The sequence below is a fragment of the Mesoplodon mirus genome (assembly GCF_964341445.2).
Source record: "Mesoplodon mirus genome assembly, chromosome: 16".
Lineage (NCBI taxonomy): Eukaryota > Metazoa > Chordata > Mammalia > Artiodactyla > Ziphiidae > Mesoplodon > Mesoplodon mirus.
The window spans coordinates 7,019,267-7,038,870 of record NC_138992.1 but is presented as its reverse complement, the minus strand read 5'-3'; the positions used below and the strand labels follow the sequence as shown (position 1 = coordinate 7,038,870).

Sequence of the window (19,604 nt, the reverse complement as noted above, 5' to 3'; positions counted from 1 at the left end):
CTGGACTTTTAAACATTGAGTTTCACAATTCTTCTCTTTTAATTGGAGCATTTATTCCATTTACATTTGATCTTAAGGATGTATTTTGATTTCAATCCACTCTTATTAAATGTGTTTCCTGTCTGTCTTGCCTATGTCCCACCACCCCCTGGATTCTTGTCTTTTCAATCGTTCTGTTTTGGACTGTTAGTTGAAAGTGATGCGTTTTTATCCTTTTAGTGGTCCCATAAGGCAAAACGTGCATTGCTGACGTATCAGAGTCTAGTGTGCAGTAGCACCCTTCCTCTCTTCTCAGATGACGTCGGGACTTCAGTGAACTTGAACCTCACGTGCCTGCTTTGTGCTGTGTATACTACCGTTGCAGTGGATTGTAGGTCTAAAGAGTTTTAACTCCACGAGACGTTTACCTCTTTCTTTCGTCTTCGGTCACTCCTGCATCACTAAACTTCGATCAACTTGAAGATTATCACTACAATTTCCTTTGTGCAGGTTTATTGGTGATAAACTGTGATTTTATCATCTGAAAATGTCTTTATTTCTCCTTCATAAATATTTTTGTGAAGTGTAGAATTCTACCTTTTTTTTTTTTGGCTGCCCCGCACGGCTTGCAGGATTTCAGTTCCCCTACGAGGGATCGAGCCCAGGCCCCAGCAGTGAAAGCCCAGAGTCCTAACCACCGGACCACCAGGGAATTCCAACTTTGGCATTCTTTTAGCCCATTTCATCACTGTCTTTTGGCGTCTCCTATTGCTACTGAGAAGTTTCTCACTTTTTTAAAGGTAAGTGCTCCCACCCACCCCACCCCCCTTTTTTCTTCTGGTCAGCTTTTAAGATTTTTCTCATTGTCTTTAGTTTTCTACAATTTCCGTATGTTGTGGATTTCCATTTACTTATCTTGCTTGACATGTGTATGGTCTGCTTGAATCTGTGGACTAATGATTCTCTCCGTTTCTGGAAAATTCTCAGGTATTACGCCATACAAATTAGACTCCTCCCTATTCTCTCCTCTCCTCTGGGACTCCAATTAAACACACCACAGGTCTTCTCACTGTATTCCTTAAGACACTTACTCTCTTCTGTTTATTCCCCACCTCCCATCCGTTTGTCTTTCCGATCCTCATTCTGTATGACTCCTTCTAATCTATCTTCTCATTCACCAACTCTCTTAAACTATGTCTAATCTGCTGCTAAACCCCTCCAGTGAATTCTAGAATTCTATTTAGAACCTAGTTCTATAGTCAAAAAAGTTACATAAGAAGTTCAGGGAGAGAAGTGGGCTGGACACTCTCTTTTGGTAGTTGGAATTCTAATCTAAACCTCCTCTCTCTGCTCTGCTGAGGACCACCCTCATATCTTTTGGAGTAATGACGGTTTAACCATTTGCATGTGTTCCACTACGCCCATTTGTGGAATGTTTTGACATTTTTTGATGGAGAATAGTATCTACACATCCAGATAATTACAGCAGCATATGGAGAGGCTTGTGAGTGAGGCATATGATGAGGCTAATAAATTTCATGTCTTAGAAGGATAAGCTTTTCTTGAGAGAAAAAACAAATGAAGCTCTGCAGAGTGAAATCCTCTTCATCCTTAAAGAAAAATCACCCACGTTCTCACTTGAGGATGTAGTGGAAAGAGTATCTGGAATCAGGAATTCTGGATTTAGTGAAAAGTCCTCTGCTATTAATTAGCTTTGTGACTTTGAGTAAGTCACAGATTTATTTGGATTTTAATTTTCTCCATTGAAAAATGAGGATGAAATGAGATGTTGCAGATTCTTAGTAAACTCTTGAATTAATGTAAATTATCATCATTTTATACCATCAATCTAGACACTGAATAGATTAGTGAGGGGGGTGAGGGGTGGGAGGGGTAGCCAGGGACGCAGGTTTGCTCATCTTCCCCAAAGGAAGGAAAGGAAAGAGGGAGAGAGAACAAACGAACATCTTAGGGCACTTCTTTTGCTTCCCATAGTATATTTACATTTGATAACCAGGCTTCCGACTGCCTGGTCATTGGAACACAGTAAAATATTGGGGAAAAAAATGGAGATTTAAGCCAGATGGAACCGGTCCAACCCCTTTCTGTGCCACATGTTGTGTGAGTGACAAAATTGCCTAACGTCTCCGAGACTGTCTCTGTATCTATAAAATGGGGATAGCCTTTTAGGGTAATCGTGAAGGCTTCCTGAGACACCTTATGAAAAAGTACCTAACAGTGTTTTGGACATTGCAGATGCTCAATAAATTCAAGTTCCATTCTCTCTTTTATAGAGGGGAATTGCTGCATTTACAAATTTAATTGTGTTAACCTTTGATTGAGTGTTCATTGAGGCCCATCAAAGGAATTACATACGGAAGGGGAAAACAAGTAGAAAACCTCCATAGAACTTTCTGCTCTGTGATAATTATCTGGGGGAAGTAATGTGGCAGTTAGACTAAAACAAGAAGGAAGCTTAAATATTATCTGAGTGATTTTGAAAACTGTGTTATACAATAAAATAATAATATACATTAGGTAACACAGCTTCCAATTCATGCCATTCCGTGTTTCATTGACTCTCATAATCCTCTAGAACTCACATGTAGACCACTCTTCCTTTCAAGGATATGATTTGCTGTGTAAAAGAAAAAAAAAAAGCAGGCAAAACGATGTATCACTGGCCTTCTTCCTGCCAGCTTTCAAATTATCCCCATTTAACCTCAGAACAATCCAAAGAGCAGCATCCTTCAGCTGAAATTTCAGCTTAAATGTTTCTATAGCTTCCCAGCTGAACTGTCATTTGTATGTCTCTTAAAAATTAATTATTAAAACCATTTCCATTAGTATTTTGCTTGGCCTTCATGCAGTCATTTTTATTGTGCTGTTTAACAAGTGACAAACCACCATCATTAGCTATAAATACACGGCACCAGATATGGAGAGAAGGCATATGACTCATGCTGGACTGTTCCCTAGGGCTAACTGGGTGATGACTGTATTCTGGGAAGTGGTGTCAGGTCCACTCTTAATCTACACACAAATTCCAAAGCAGCTGGCCTTATGAAGAGAATTCTCAGTTCCTTCTACTCCCCCTGCTTGGTTCAAGGTATTGGGACACTTCATTCACTTGGTCTGTTGGTAAATTCCTTCTTCTACCTGTCCATACTCCTGGCTGTCCGTCCACCCACCCACCCATCCATCCATCCATCCATCCATCCATCCAGTCAACATTATTCATTACCTTACCAACCACGTGCTAACACAGGAGCCCGAAGATCAAATAAGAATGTGTTCCTGCCCTCAAAAAGAACACACCTGCAGGGGGCCTTCCCCGGGGGTCCAGTGGTTAAGACTCCGCCTTCCACTGCAGTGGGTGTGGATTTGATCCTGGTTGGGGAACTAAGATCCCATATGGCATGGGATGTGGCCAAAAATTAAAAAACAAAAAAGCAAAAAAACCACACCTGATATGTGGGAGAGTTGGACAAACAAATGAACTGTTACAGTGTAGTAACTTGTACCAGAGAGGAATGAAGTGAATGGTCTGGATGCCCGGACAAGGATATCAGGGAAGACTTCTAGGAAAAGATCGTATCAAGAATGAGTAAACGCCATTAAAATAAAGATTCAGGAGGGTGGGGGAGCACTCTCAGTAGAAGAACAGCATATGCAAAGGCACAAGACTGCAAAACAGAAGGACTCTCTGGAGAAGTGGACATGGTTAAGAATGGCTGGGTTGGAGAGTTCGTTGAGGCCAGCGGCCAAAGAGGAGAGTAAGGAAGGTGGCCTTACACTAACGGCGGTCAAGTCGTGCCCTTCCCATGCTGCGAGGGACGACTGGGAAGCAGCCTAGCAGGTGGGCCCACAGGCATGTGCCTTACGTCGGGCTTTGGTGAAAGATTTCTTTTTAAAGAATATGTTCCGTTATAAGAAATATTTGAAAACCACTGGTCTAGATAATGAAGCGTCTGTGCTAAGTCAAGGAGTATGATCCTTCTCCTCCAATGTTCAGAAGCTTGAGAGACAGAGACGGTCTCGTTTCTGTCTCATTCCCCACAGGACAGTGAATCTCAGCAGGAATGAGTCTCAACACAAGTTTAGACCATGAAAAACCTATGGGCTGTTTTTAACAATACAAACTACAAGAAGTGAAATCTGACAAAACTGGCTGGTGGAAAAAACAAACAAACAAAAACAACAGAAATAAAGAAAGCTGGCTGGTAGAATATGGGTTAAAATGTAACAAAGCACTGCTAGACAGGTAAACACAGTGCAGGATACGCTGTAGGTGAAGGAATCTACTCATTTGGTAACTCACATACCCTCCTGAATCTGGTAACCAGCAAGGCACACACAGGGTGGGGAAATTTACCATCTATACTTTCATTAATCTGGTCATTAAAAACCTAAAAACTGAGCAGTTACAACACTCACAGAGCCTTGTGTCCAAAGTGAGGTTTTCCTTGGCTCCAGGTACCACTTTTACTTGGAAAGTCGGGCTGCCAGAACAGGATTTAGTTCTCTTTAAAAGTCGTTGCCAAACAAAATGAAAAATATATAGATACCTATTTTATAAGCCTTTTTAAAAATAAATTTATTTATTTTAGGCTGCGTTGGGTCTTCGTTGCGGTGCGCGGGCTTCTCATTGCAGTGGCTTCTCTTGTTGCAGAGCACAGGCTCTAGGCACACAGGCTTCAGTAGTTGTGGCACGTGGGCTCAGTAGTTGTGGCTCATGGGCTCTAGAGTGCAGGCTCAGTAGTTGTGGTGCACGGGTTTAGTTGCTCCGTGGCATGTGAGACCTTCCCAGACCAGGGCTCGAACCCGTGTCCCCTGCATTGGCGGGTGGGTTCTTAACCACTGCGCCACCAGGGAAGCCCCCCATAAGCCTTTTAAAGTTGGGGGGAAGCCTTTAAAACCATATTAGAGCACGTTATGATAAACGCCCTATTATCATCTTTGCAGTAGGAATGATGTCAGTGCTGCTGGAACATGAAACTCAACACCTACATCAAACTTCATATATTTCAAAGTATTCATATATTGGTTATTTTATATCCATGACCTAAAAGGTAGACACGTGACGGAGGCTCAATACACTCATATAATAAATGCATATAATCAGTGACTCATGCTAAGGGAAAAGGTATAGTATCCAGGTCTACTGAATTCTACCCCAGTGTTTCCAAACCCCCATCCCTTTCCACCCCACATCAGTAACTACTTTATAAGGTATTTTTAAAAAGGTACAAACTTTCTGTTATGAGATAAATAAGTACTGGGGATGCAATGTACAGTGTATAGCAAACACTGCTGTATGGTATATTTGAAAGTTACTAAGACTGTAGATCCTAAAATTACACAAGGAAAAAGCTTGTTTCTTTTTCTTTTTTGTATTTATAGGATATGATGGATGTTAACTGAACTTACTGTCGTTACCATTTCACAGTATATGTAAGTCACGTCATTAGGCCGTACATCTTAAACTCATACACGGCTGGACATCAATTATACCTCAATAAAACTGGAAGAAAAAATAAATTAAAAAATAAAATGACAGACTTAAGCAAACACTCAAGTCGGTTGCCACCCACAAAATGTTTACATGGTTCTCTGATGTGGTGTGTTTACAAAATTCTGAGAGTTGCAGCATGGGCTCTATCCTGACGTTGAGCCTGGGCCTTGTTCTTGACTTCTGGAAATGAGAATCTTCTGTCATTCCTCCCTGCTGCCCCAGTAACTCCCCCATTTACCCACGCCTATTTCTTGTCCTGGAACCAACTGACCGCAGAGGCAGCACACCTTGTGAGTGTTCTCATCCCGAAGACGCACACTGTGGGCTCAACTAGGTAGGGAACCCAGGAAGTGGTCACCAGAGTTACCACTGTCCCCTGCGGACAACGTTCATTCTTCTTCACCTTCCTATTTCCAGCTATCCTCCAGGGCCACCTAGAAGTCCTACCTGTCTCAAGAAGCCTCTCCTAACTGCTCCCCTGCCCACACTAGTGTTTTCTTTCACGTATCTCCTCTACTATTGTTTCCCTTCCCCAGACTTTTAACTTTTGGATCCTAGCTTTCTTGTAGGTTGTTTTTTTCTTTTCTCTTTTTTAAATTAATTAATTAATTTTTTAGCTGCATTGGGTCTTCGTTGCTATGCGCGGGATTTCTCTAGTTGTAGCAAGCAGGGGCTACTCTTCGTTGTGGTGCATGGGCTTCTCATTGTGGTGGCTTCTCTTGTTGTGGAGCATGGGCTCCAGGAGCACAGGCTTCAGTAGTTGCGGCATGTGGGCTCAGTAGTTGTGGCTCGCGGGCTCTAGAGCACAGGCTCAGCAGTAGCGGCGCATGGGCTTAGTTGCTCAGTGGCATGTGGGATCCTCCCGGACCAGGGCTCGAACCCGTGTCCCCTGAATTGGCAGGTGGGTTCTTAACCACTGCGCCACCAGGGAAGTCCTTGTAGGTTGTTTTTCAAAACATGTTTTGAAGCCAAAAGGAATGGGTTCAAATGCTAGCTCTGGATCCATACGATTTTGAGTTAACTTCTCTGGGCCTCAGTGAGAAACAAGGATAATACCTCGTCAGGCAAATATGAGGACAATTAATATACCAAGTTCTTGGCTACCCCCCCCCCCACCTACACATAGTAGCTGCTCAATAAATGTTGAATTGAAAAGAAGGGCATGAGCTGTGTCTTAGTCTTCTTTCATCTCTCATGTAACCTCGTAGGGACTACAAAGACAGAGCTAGATGAATGTTAATCACTTTTCCTTATTCATAGCTGACAGCTCACCTCTGGTCTCAGGAAACCAAGAAAGCATGTTTTGTTTTTGTTTTTTTTCCCTTCACAATTATAATTAGCCCACATGAGTGTCATCACAGCCAGGGTGATGGTAACTTTTTTTATAAGACTCACTTACATAGTATTTTGACATTTATAAAAGGTTTCTTCTTCTTTTTTTTAACATTTATTATCTCATTTGATTCTCCCAGTGACTCCCTGAATGTTGGTAGGGAAGGTATCATTAAATTTTATGTACTAGAAATCTGAATTCAGTGTGGTTTACATTAGTACCACTTTACCCTAATTTACAGTTTACAAAGCATTTAAAAAACCATTTTCTGGGCTTCCCTGGTGGCACAGTGGTTGAGAGTCCGCCTGCTGATGCAGGGGACACGGGTTCGTGCCCCGGTCTGGGAAGATCCCACATGCCGCGGAGCGGATGGGCCCGTGAGCCATGGCTGCTGAGCCTGCGTGTCCAGAGCCTGTGCTCCGCAACGGGAGAGGCCACAGCAGTGAGAGGCCCGCGTACCGCAAAAAAACAAAACACACACAAAAAAGCCATTTTCTTATTTGATGATTACTTAAGATCCTAATAGTACTTAACTTTTTAATACCCTTAAAATCTTCTAGATATCACTGGACACTAAACTTGGCATGATCACTATGACTGCTTCAAAGAGGAAATTTTTTTTTTAAAATACAAATTAGGTATATTTCCTCCATTGTAAACCGAGGGTGGATTTAGCAGCTCATCACCAGCATAAAGGATATTAACCCCTGAGAAGACAATGCTTATAGATTGACAAAATTGAAAAGAGAACTTGATATATCTCTGGAATGTATACCATAGCCCTTATGTCTTTATGAGAATCAATTTTCAAGTTTCCACAGTTCAAAATAACTGACCCTGCCAGCACTAACATACTTCCTACAGAACAGCCTCTTTAAACAAATAAGAATTCAGCATGACCCTGGGCAATCCACCTACCGAGATCTGTTTCTTAACTGAGAACTTGAGGAATCTGAAGCAGCTGAGGTCTTTAGCACAATCATTCTATAATTCCAAGCTGATTTGGGGAAATAAGCCAAAAAAAATTAGTAAAATAAAACCTTTTCATTTGTTTTACGAGACCCATTTTCCCCCTTGAATCTCTTTTTTCATTTCTTTTTTTTTTTTTGCGGTATGCAGGCCTCTCACTGCTGCAGGCCTCTCACTGCTACGGCCTCTCCCGCTGCAGAGCAAAGCCTCCGGACGTGCAGGCTCAGCGGCCATGGCTCGTGGGCTTACGTGGAATCTTCCTGGACCGGGACACGAACCCGCGGCCCCTGCATCGGGAGGTGGACCCTCAACCACTGCGCCACCAGGAAAGCCCTGAATCTCTCTTTTTAAGAATGAAAATCTGGCAAATAACTCTTATCTTCCATTCCATTTTTCCCCCAGAGCTCACGACTATCTTAAAGTTCAAGATATCCTCCTTAGTGTTTTTTTTAGGTTTTACATATACATTTACCCATAACAATAGCTTAACTTACATAAACAGTATCATACTGTTTTATCCTTCTATTACTTTTTTCACTTAAGACAGTTTGAGCTTTATTTATATAGCTATTCATCCATTTTAACTGATATGATTTCAATGTAGGAAAATAACATAGGTTATTTATTTGCTACATTGCTGCATGAGTTGGTAAACGTTTTCTGTAAAGGCCAGATAGAAAATATTTTAAGCTTCTCAGGACACATATGGTCCCTACTGCATTTTTAAAAAATTAATTAATTAATTAATTAATTAATTTTTGGCTGTGTTGGGTCTTCATTGCTGCGCGCGGGGTTTCTCTAGTTGCGATGAGCAGGGGCTACTCTTTGTTGTGGTGTGCGTGCTTCTCCTTGTGGTGGCTTCTCTTGGTGAGGAGCACGGGCTCTAGGCCAGCGGGCTTCAGTAGTTGTGCCTCGCGGGCTCTAGAGCACAGGCTCAGTAGTTGTGGTGCACAGGTTTAGTTGCTCCGTGGTATGTGGGATCTTCCCAGACCGGGGCTCGAACCTGTGTCCCCTGCATTGGCAGGCGGATTCTTAACCGCTGCACCACCAGCGAAGCCCACGCATATTAGTTTTGTAAAAAGGAATCCTTTAATTAATGTTGTGTCAAGGTCTCCAAGACCACCCTCTAGTTCAATGACTCACAGAAGTCAGAAAAGTGGTTATGCTGACAGATACAATTTATAGCAAAAAGGTACAGGTTAAAATCAGCGAATGTAAAAGGCACATAGGGAAGAGTCCAGGAGACCAGGCACAAGCTTCCAGGTGTCCTCTCTGGAGACGGTGCATGGACAGACAGCAGTTAATTCTCCCAGAAATGACGTGGGACAACACATACATATAGACTCTTGTCAACTGGGGAAACTCACCTGAGACTTCATGCCCAGGGCTTTGAGTGAGGGTCAGGTCTCACCGGCATGGAGCATACACACGTGGCTGACCTTAGTTATTCAGTTTCCAGCTCCTCCAGAGATCAAACTGATCCTGCGTACTGCAATGCCCCCACCAGAAATCACTGTTAGCATAATCTATCTGATGTGGCTCAAGGCCCCAGGTAAACACAGGCACTTACAGAAGGCAGGATATTCCAAGAGCTTAAAGGTTATCTCCCAGGGACTTGGTCAAGGGGCAGACTTATCTTTGGAATGTGCAGGGTTTGAGTAAGCCAGACTTGCTAAGTCCTTCACTGCACATCTGTAAAACCATTCTTAGCTTACAGGCCATAGACTTGATTTGACTGGAGACTCTAGTGCTAGGGTCATGTAAGTTACTTTTCTTCCCCCCGTTACTTCAAACATTGCTGTAAGAAACATCCTTATGGATGTCTTAGTGTATAAATATAAATACACAACATATTGTGGGAATAATGACATAGGTAACTTCTTTCAGAAATAAAAACATGAAATTAGAAATATGTGACTCTCTTTAAAAAGGAAATCAATCTATAATGCTTATCACTTGGACTTAAAAATTATGTATTTAGGGCTTGCCTGGTGGCACAGTGGTTAAGAATCCGCCTGCCGGGCTTCCCTGGTGGCGCAGTGGTTGAGAGTCCGCCTGCCAATGCAGGGGACACGGGTTCGTGCCCCAGTCCGGGAAGATCCCACGTGCCGTGGAGCGGCTAGGCCCGTGAGCCATGGCCGCTGAGCCTGCGTGTCCGGAGCCTGTGCTCCGCAACGGGAGAGGCCACGACAGTGAGAGGCCCGCGTACCGCAAAAAAAAAAAAAAAAAAGAATCCGCCCGCCAATGCAAGAGACACGGGTTCGAGCCGTGGTCTGGGAAGATCCCATATGCCGCGGAGCAACTAAGCCCGTGTGCCACAACTACTGAGCCTGCACTCTGGAGCCTGCGTGCCCCAACTACTGCAGCCCGCATGCCTAGAGCCCGTGCTCTGCAACAAGAGAAGACACCACAATGAGAAGCCTGCGCACCGCAACGAAGAGTAGCCCCTGCTCGCCGCAACTGGAGAAAGCCCGCACACAGCAACAGAGACCCAGTGCAGCCAAAACGAATAAACCAATAAAAATAAATAAATTTATAATAAATAAATTAATAAATAAAATAAAAATTATGTATTTAGATGTAGGACTATAAAATCTCAGCCTTTCTTAATAAGGAAAGTGAATTTACAACTAGTGAACTAAATATAAAAATCTGTGTTAGATACTAACAGATTAAAGCCAAGGTCTCAAAGAGATATTAAATTTGAGTATACGTATTTTATCACAAGCAACATGTTGCTCTGTTGTGTTACTCTGCTATTATATATGAAGGAACTTCTTTTGTCAAATTAATTTGTACACATATTTTCTCTTAATCTGAACTGTAACCTTCGTCTGAATGAATGTCAAAGTTATGCAATGTCTTACATAATTGTGGAAAGTCAAAGCATGACCAATGTAGGAGACACTGGGATTTCACAAACTGTATTTATTGTTACTATCTTCAAAGGTAGCTGGATTTAAAACAAAATATTACACTTTCTATCAAGAGCTATTTTTTTTAATCAATGAAAACATCAGTGTGATTTCCCAGATTTTGGAAAAAGCACTTCAATCTTCTATTTCCCTGCTACAAATGTCTATAACACGCTTCAAGTGTTCAATAATTTCTAAACCTAAGTATGATGCAGAACTTTAGTGTTGTAAAAAGACTTACATGCGGAACTATTGCTATAAGCAATGTGTAACTTCAATTTTACTAAAGTAATGAAAAAAAGTTGTGGCTCGTGGGCTCTAGAGCGCAGGCTCAGTAGCTGTGGCGCGCGGGCTTAGTTGCTGCGCGGCATATGGGATCTTCCCAGACCAGGGCTCGAACCCATGTCCCCTACATTGGCAGGCGGATTCTTAACCACTGCGCCACCAGGGAAGACCCTAAATAGACTGTTTTGAGTGGAAAGGAGCACTACTTATTCTTGCATATTGGTCTTATATCCCCAAACCCTCAACTTTCATATTAGTTATAATACTTTGTAATTTCCCCTGAACTTTCAAATAATTTTCCTGCCACTAACAGTAATTGTCTCTTACTTTCCAATCCTTATACCTATTTCTTCTTTTAATCTTACTGCACTGGCCAAGATCTCAGTGCAATGTGAAACAGATGCACAATAGCCATCCTTGTCCTATTGCTGACTTTAAAGGAACATCTCTAAAGTTATACCATTAACTCGTCATGTTAAACATGGGTTTTTAGTTATCATTTATCATACTAAGGAAGCTTCTGTCTATTCATAATCTACCAAGAGGATGTTTCATTTGGTTGATTTTTAAAATGAGTGCTGCACTTTGTTGTTTCCTCCTGCATTCCTTGAGATGATAATGTGGTTTTTTCTCTTTAATCTATCAATGTGCGTATTATATGAAAAGATTTTCCAATGCATACCATTCTCCCACTTTGGCAATAAATTTTACTTTGTCACAATAAGTGAATTTTAACTGGTGAATCTGAAATGCTAATATTCAGGCTAGTTCAGCCATGTTCATAGGAGACTGAAGTACAGTATTTTTCCCCTCACATGTCCCATTTGACTCTAGTATCATAGTTGAGCTTCACCCATCTTTCCCCCTTTCTAAAAATTCTCTACTACAGTATTTATAAAGATTGTTTCTTGAAGGCTTAACAGACCACATCATAAGCCATTTAGATCTGGTGGATTACTTGGGAGTAGATTTTTAAAAAGATTCAGATTTAGTGTTATTTTATATACACACAACGATCCTCATTTAAAAAATAACTAAAATTTCAAATTTATCCACATAAATTCAGCCACTCCGCGGCATGTGGGCTCTTCCTGGACCGGGGCACGAACCTGTGTCTCCTACATCGGTAGGTGGACTCTCAACCACTGCGCCACCAGGGAAGCCTATGTTGTCTTTTTTATTGAAAAAAAATTTTTTTGCCAGGGTAGTGGTAACCTCTATCTGATCCTATCATCATAGATTAGCTTAAAACCTTTTTCCCTTTATGCTTCTATGTACTTTAATTGTTGCCTGCCCCAAATCACTGATATTCTCCTATGTTTTATTTCTCCTTTCACATTTAAACTATATTCCATATGGAACTGATTTTTCTGCCTTGTGTCTGGAAGGGGTCTAGGTAATTTTTTTTTCTCATATGGATATCTGACTCTGCACTATTTATTGAAAAGACCATCTTTTCACCCATTGCGATGATGTCCCCTGGTCATAAATCAGATCATCTTTATTTGTGGATTTGTGCCTAGGCTTTCTGTTACATTGGTCTATTTATCTATCCTTATGCCAACCAACTTTACAGTCGTAATTATAACTATAGCTTTATAACAGGTCTTAGTATCTGTTGGTGAAATGTTTTCAGTTTTGTTGTTGTTCGTTTACCTTGGATAGTCTTGTCCTTTGCATTTCTGTCAGTTGGTTGATTTCTCAACATCCTGCTGGCATTTTGATAACTGTGAAGTTAGATAACAAGCCAAACATTTGTATCTTCTCAAATTTCTCTCAATATTATGATTTTCTTTCAAAAATTTATTTTTAGGTATTTGATATTTTATGCTAGGGTAAATTGTATCATTTTAACAACTTCTATTTCTTTGTTTCTGACATAAATACAATTGGTCTTTGTATATCGACTTTGTATCCAGTGACCTTGCTAAATTATTCTGTTCATAGATTCCGTTGAATTTTCTATGCACAATAGCAGTTGTCTATAAATAGTGTTATTTCCTCCTTTCAAAACCTATACTGTTATTTCAGGCCTCATTTCACTGGCTAGGATCTCAAATAAAATGTTAAACAATAGTGGTTATTATTGCTATTAGACTTCAATGAACCAAACTTTTGGCTTTGTTGACCTTCTCTGTTGTACGCTATTTATTTCACTGACCTTAAACCTTTTATTTTTCATTCTTCTTCTTTTTCTAGCTTACTGAAAATAGTTTAGGTCATTGATTTTCAACCTTTTTTCTTTTCTAATATATACACTTAAGGCTATAAATTTCCCTACATACACTGCTTTAGCTGAAACAAGTTTTGGTATCTTTGTTACTGTTCACTTCAACATATTTTAAAATGTTTTTTTTTGACCCAGATACTGTTTTCAAATGTATTACTTAATTTCCAAGCAGTTGGGGTTTCTTTAGCCATCTTTTTGTTACTGGTTTCTAGCTTAATTCCAGTGTTAGGGAATACAGAATGAAGGCTTTTGATCTTTCACAATTTGTAGGTTTGTGTTATGACTTGGCATAGGGTCAACTTTGGTAGATGGTTCATGTTTACTTGAAGAAACTGAATTATGCCTTTTTGATCAAGCGTTCAGCATACATAAATTAGTTGAAATTTAGTAATGGTATTGTTCAGATCTTCTGTATTCCGACTTTTTTTTTTTTTTTTTTTTTTTTTTGCTTTTGGTCTATTCTATCAGCTATTGCAGAAGCTGTGTAAAAGTTACTAACTATAATTAGGGATTTACTTATTTCCCCTCTCCTGTCACTTTTGCTTTATATATTTTACATTTGTCCTAGGAACAAACACATTTAGGATTGTGTGGTTTGGGTGCATTAATTCCTTTACCACTTTAAAATGTCCTTTTTATCTCTAGAGATGGTTCTTGCCTTAAATCTCTGTGTGGGATAAAACTATGGTTACACTGTTTCCATTTGGTTGTTTTATGTGATCTTAGAGTTGTGTCTCTTGTAAGACGTGTGTAGTGGGATATTGATTCAGCTGATAATTTTTCAACTTTAATTCAAGTAATAAATCACTTTATGTGTTTGGGCTTATATTCTGCAACTTAAAAATCTGACCTACCTGTTTTATGTTCCCTTTTCCATTCTTGCCTTCTTATATTTTATCCTCTATTAAAGTGTTAGATACACATTCTATTGTACTTTTAGTGCTCCACTCAAGATTATGACATGCCTCCCTGACTTTACAGTCTAGTAACAGTATTAGTTTTATCACTTACCAATTGCTAGAACTTGAGAGCTCTAACTCCATTTACTCTCCCTGTGTCTTTTGTTATTATATGATGCATTTTAATTCTACAGATATTTTAAATCCCCCAGTTTTAGTTATATGTACATTTACACATCTACCATTTCCATTGCTTTTCACTTATTCCCTCATTTCTAGATTTCATCTGGGGTAATTCTGCATCCACCTGAAGAATATCCTTTAACGTTCCTTCCAGCATATGCCTACTGGTGACAAATTATTTTTCCTGGAAAGTCTTTATTTTACCATATCTGCAGTGTACCTTGCCCTTGACTCTTCTTTCTCATCTGGAATACGAGCACTGCGGCTGCCATCTCTTCACAAGGACGGAAGTCGCGCACAAAAGATGGTGGGTCATAAGGAAAGAACAGAAAAAGCCTGGAGCCCCACTGATCTTGTGGAGCTACTGTACTGGACACCTAGACAGCCAACATGTGAAAGAAAAGCAAACCCTAACAGTTTAAGCACCGTTCTTACTTTGGTTCTGTTACAAGACAAATATCATTCCTGGTACAATGTCTTTGATCAATTCTGGAAGCTTCTTAGCCACTTATCTCTCCCAATGTAGCTGTTAAGATATCTGTAATTTACAGTTAAATAATCCAGCATTTGTGGCACGAGTTACTCATGTAAAGTTGTCACATAGATCCTGCTAGTATTATTCTGACCAAGAAAGTACAGTCCAGGATGATCAGCTCACACTCTAATTACAGAATCCATAATCCAGAGGCAACTTCCCTAGGTACTGTTGTCTGTCTCTTGACCAACATATAATGCTTTGCTAATTTACATACTAAAGGTCAGAAATTTTTATTGGTGAAATTAGAGGCCTGTTAACTAGAATGATGAACTGCAAAAATTGGCCCCTGATGGTTAAAGGTTTTCAAGATTATGCGGATTGGCTAAAAGTAGAGTTGCACACCCACCCAGCAAGAACAGGACAAAGAATCCAGCTTGGTCTGTAGCCCTTACCCTTTGGGAAGATGTCCTAATATAATCCCCTGAAAGGTCCTCAGTGTCCAGCCATGAACACAGGTTTTGTTAAGGGTAACAGAATTCTGCTTCTTGAAGGGAACTTTCAGGCAAGGTGGTTAGAGCATCTCAAAGGGTAGAGAACAACTTCCTTAAGCCTGCAGAACAGGCAGTAAGATTTTTTTTTTTTTTCTTACTTAATATCTGTATTGGTGACAGAAGTTGGTGAGAAACTGCCTTCATTATAACCTGGCTGTTAGGGGGTGATCTGGGGGCAGGACTGTGTTTGGGGTGGGTGGGCATTCAGTGGGTACTATTATCTAACAAGGGTTGTACACAAATACATTGCCTTCGGTCAGTTCACAACTGCCTCACCCCCAGTTCTATTTCCTCCTGCTTAAAACTCCTAAAATATATATGTACACTGGATCTTACTTGTGTGAATCTTTCATTTTTTTTCCATCTCTTTTATGCTGTATTCTAGCTTATTCCTGTCGTTTCAAAAATTATCAAGTGTCTGAAATAGTAAATTTCTTCCCAGTGAAACTAGAAGAGAGGCCCCAAGAGGGCAGAAATTTGTTTTATTCGTTGCTTTACCACCAGCACCTTACTGTGCGCCCTGCACAGTAAGGAGGTGGTCATAATATATATATATATATATTTTTTTTTTTTTTTTTTTTTTTGCGGTACGCAGGCCTCTCACCGTTGTGGCCTCTCCCGTTGCGGAGCACAGGCTCCGGACGCGCAGGCTCAGCGGCCGTGGCCCACGGGGCCAGCCGCTCCGCGGCATGTGGGATCCTCCCGGACCAGGGCGCGAACCCGTGTCCCCTGCATCAGCAGGCGGACTCTCAACCACTGCGCCACCAGGGAAGCCCCCACAATAATTTTTAAGCTAAGCTTGGATACTGTGAGGGCAAGACTGTAAGGGACATTTCAGCTCTTTGTCATGGAAATCCTCCTTTCCCTCCACCTAGTCTTAGGTTCAGAAGCTGCTTTGCAGCCCCAGGCTGCTGTGCAGAGCTCTGCGCCCCCCTTCCTGAGGCCGCAGTTCCCTCTAGGGTCTTGGCTTCCTGCAGAGGTCTCAGTCCCACCTCCCCTGAATTGTCAGGTCATGTCTCACTGTTAAAAGCCCCCGAGTTCACTGGCGAGGCTCTTAGCTAAGATGATAATCCTGCAGGTCAGAGGCGCCCTCAGTGCCTCCGTTTACTACTTCGGCTTTGTCTTCTCTTCACTTCTGGCAGTTGGTGTTTCCTTTCTTTTCTTTTGCAGTCAGCTGCGTGTATATTTATGTTTTATTTGGCATCTTTCTGAGTTTGGAGCTACGGGATGGTGGTGGTAGCAAGGTTTATGTTAATTCAGTCTGCCATGCCACCAAGATTCCTGGAAACAAACTATGCGAGAAGGTAAAACAATAAACCACCATTTTAAGCCACTGGTTTGCAGTTTTCTATTACACTGCAGTAACATTCAATCACTAACTGATGCACTTTGAAAAGCAGAACAAATGAAGAAAACACAAACTGAGAGTTGGAAGAAAATGTTTGTTTCGTAAAGAGGTATGAAGGTAGAAAACCAGTAAGAACAGGGAAAGGAGAACTTACAAGTGGGGGATTTTGAGTCAACTGGGAAGTGACTTGGACAAAACTTTCATAGGCAACAGAGCTTCATATACCAAAACCACGACACTGAAAGGCATCTAATAATCAGCCAATTTTATCTGTATCAGTAGTAATAAGAATAATTCTCTCTACACGTCCACTTTTTCGAAAGGAAAATGTAATCAGTGAAGACCTAGTTGGCTTTAATGTTTCTAGTGTGTGTCTCGAGTTATCAAAAATTAACTGTAGGAGAGTAGGATGAAGTAGAGACCTGCATTTTTGGGTTGAGAAAATATTAACCTTTAATTGTGCAACTTAATTCTTGGGTGTGCCTTTGCTGTCTGATTTTTTGATTATTCTTCCCTACAACATTAGCGTGATGGAAGTATAATTACTTGGTCACCACTTAACATTTCAGTTCTGTTTTTCAACATGTAACCAAGGGTACAATTTAAACACTTTTAACAGTAAATAATTGTGTACGTGGTAAAATAAGTTGGCTTCTTTCAAATTTAAAGGGTATAGTATCAACTGAAACTAACTCCACTCAAGAAATAATTGAGTGTCTTCTATTAAGCAGGCATAGTGGCGGTACTGCTTGAATATTACCCTCCTATTAATCATTGGAAGAACTTTAGAAAAGACTTGTGAAACCAGAGCACTACCAGAGGACTAACTGTAACCCTTCACACCCTGTGGTCTATTTTTCTTGCTGTTACAAGTAACAAGAAGTACTCCCACTTTGTAGAGCCAGAGAGATAAAATCATTGATCACTGTCATATGGCTAGAAAGTAGCAGATGCTATAACATGAACCCAAGGCCTTGATTCCAAGATCAACTTTTATACTGTCATTATGATGCCTTTATACAATTCTTCAGTGGACAGTTTTCTCCACCTGGCAGTCATTTTCTTACTTTAATTTTTTATAAGGAAAACACTGTGAAGAAGCAAAGTAAAAAACTGATTTAATCCTTGGCAGTACAGTGGCAATTAAATAGCTGTTAAAAAAAACAGTGTTTTGAGAACATGCCCAGGGTTTTTGAGAACATTTCTACTGGACACCTTTGCTCCAAGCTTATCTTCCACTGAGAGAGGGAGGGGACCGTATTTAAAAACAAGAATAGGGACTTACCTGGTGGCCCAGTGGTTAAGACTCTGCGCTCCCAACGCAGGGGGCCCGGGTTCGATCCCTGGTCCGGGAACTAGATCCTGCATGCCGCAACTAAAAAAAAAAAAAAAAAAAAAAAAAATTAATAATAAAAATAAAATAAAACAAGAATAAAATTTTCTTCTTTCAACAAAATTTATCATGTCAGACACTGAATTTATGAAGACAAGCTTGTTTGTTTCTGTCTTCAAGGGGCTCATAATTTAAGAGAACGACACATGTAAATAAATTAGTGATAATTTTAGTACCAGTGATAGTGCTCAACTAGAAGATAGTAAAAGACATACTTATGACACAAAGAGAAGAACCTCCCTCCCTTCTACCTGGAAGGTCCAAGATCCAGGTAATATTAAGACATTTGAACTGAGTTTTGAAGAGTGAGTTATTTCAGGAGGGCTTAGTATGTGCCAGATAGTGTGCCAAGGGATTATCTGGATTATCTAATTAAACTATCACTGCAATTTAGGAGATAGGTAACCCCATTTTACAGATGAATCCAAGTGGTTTAACCTAGAACTCAATCTGCTAAATATTGTGAGCTACTGACATACGCAGACACACAATAAAACAATCACTGGAATCACAGAGATAAAGGGACTTATAAAACTGTAATGTTCTCATTTACATACAAGGCATAGGAAGTGAGTATGCTTCAGGAATTAGCCAAAGGTCACATAATATAGAGACAATCTCTTATTCTCTCAAGGGCCTGTCCATTGAATGATCACGTTTCCCTGAAAATGTTATTCTCTTCCTGCTTTTCCCTTTAACTCCTTCAAACTCTCCATCACCAAAAGCCACTTCAAACCACATTCCAACTTACCAAAGGGCGAGGTCATTAAATGAGTGCAGCGCAAGGACACACGGTTTGATAGGGTGAGCCTGTATTTAAAACAAGATATTTACTGTAAATGTCAGTGTTTTATAAGCAGTGATCTGAAAAGATTGAGAAACAAGTAAAACAGGTTTGCCAGCTTTTATGAACACTGCTTCTTACATACTCGACCTATTACATACGAAGATAAATACAAGGCATGAATTCAAATCCCAGATATCCTGAAAACTTCAGAGAAGACTTGTACTCTGGTCTACCCAGAGCTCTACCTACAACTGTACGGTACACATTCCTGTATGGTATGGCTACATCAAGTTTTCTAAGCACTTGGATTAGTTTTCCTAATGTCAGCCCTCGGAGCCTTCTACCTGCCCTGTCTGAGCTGCCTGGGATCTGTTCAATCATTTTTTTAAACATAAGTAAACAGTACAAACTGTTCATTGTTTAGTTTGAAACGAAAACTTTAAATGCTTGTGTGGAAACAAAAAGCTGAAATAACTTCCTTAGGGTCATAATAAAACTCTATCATTCTTATCATATGTGCAGTTTTAAAAACATACTTTAAAGGTTCAAGGTGGACGACTATTAAGACTTTGAAAAAAAAAAACAAACAAAGACTGACTGGAATTCTAATGTAGATGACTCTGCTCATGGCTAGTGCGCATGAGCACGGTAAACCTGTTGTGGTTTAGGTTTAACATACAGATGGAGAGAATGGATATGCAACGTTCTCGGTACTACTGCGTTTATTTCCCACCTTAAA

At 40.5% G+C, this 19,604-nt stretch overlaps 1 long non-coding RNA gene across 3 annotated transcripts in view; it reads right to left on the bottom strand.

Moving 5' to 3' along the window:
• Positions 1 to 19,604, bottom strand: part of LOC309792150 — an 86,668-nt gene that overhangs the window by 27,786 nt on the left and 39,278 nt on the right. For 2 of the 3 annotated variants that reach the window (XR_014291607.1, XR_014291608.1), the window contains exons 2-3: positions 18,830 to 18,888; positions 17,971 to 18,060 (exon numbers count right to left, since the gene is read on the bottom strand). This is a non-coding gene — a long non-coding RNA (uncharacterized lncRNA). Of the gene's footprint in view, positions 1 to 8,755; positions 9,286 to 12,652; positions 12,724 to 17,970; positions 18,061 to 18,829; positions 18,889 to 19,604 lie in introns of those variants that run through there. The other variant, XR_014291609.1, reaches the window with a different exon arrangement.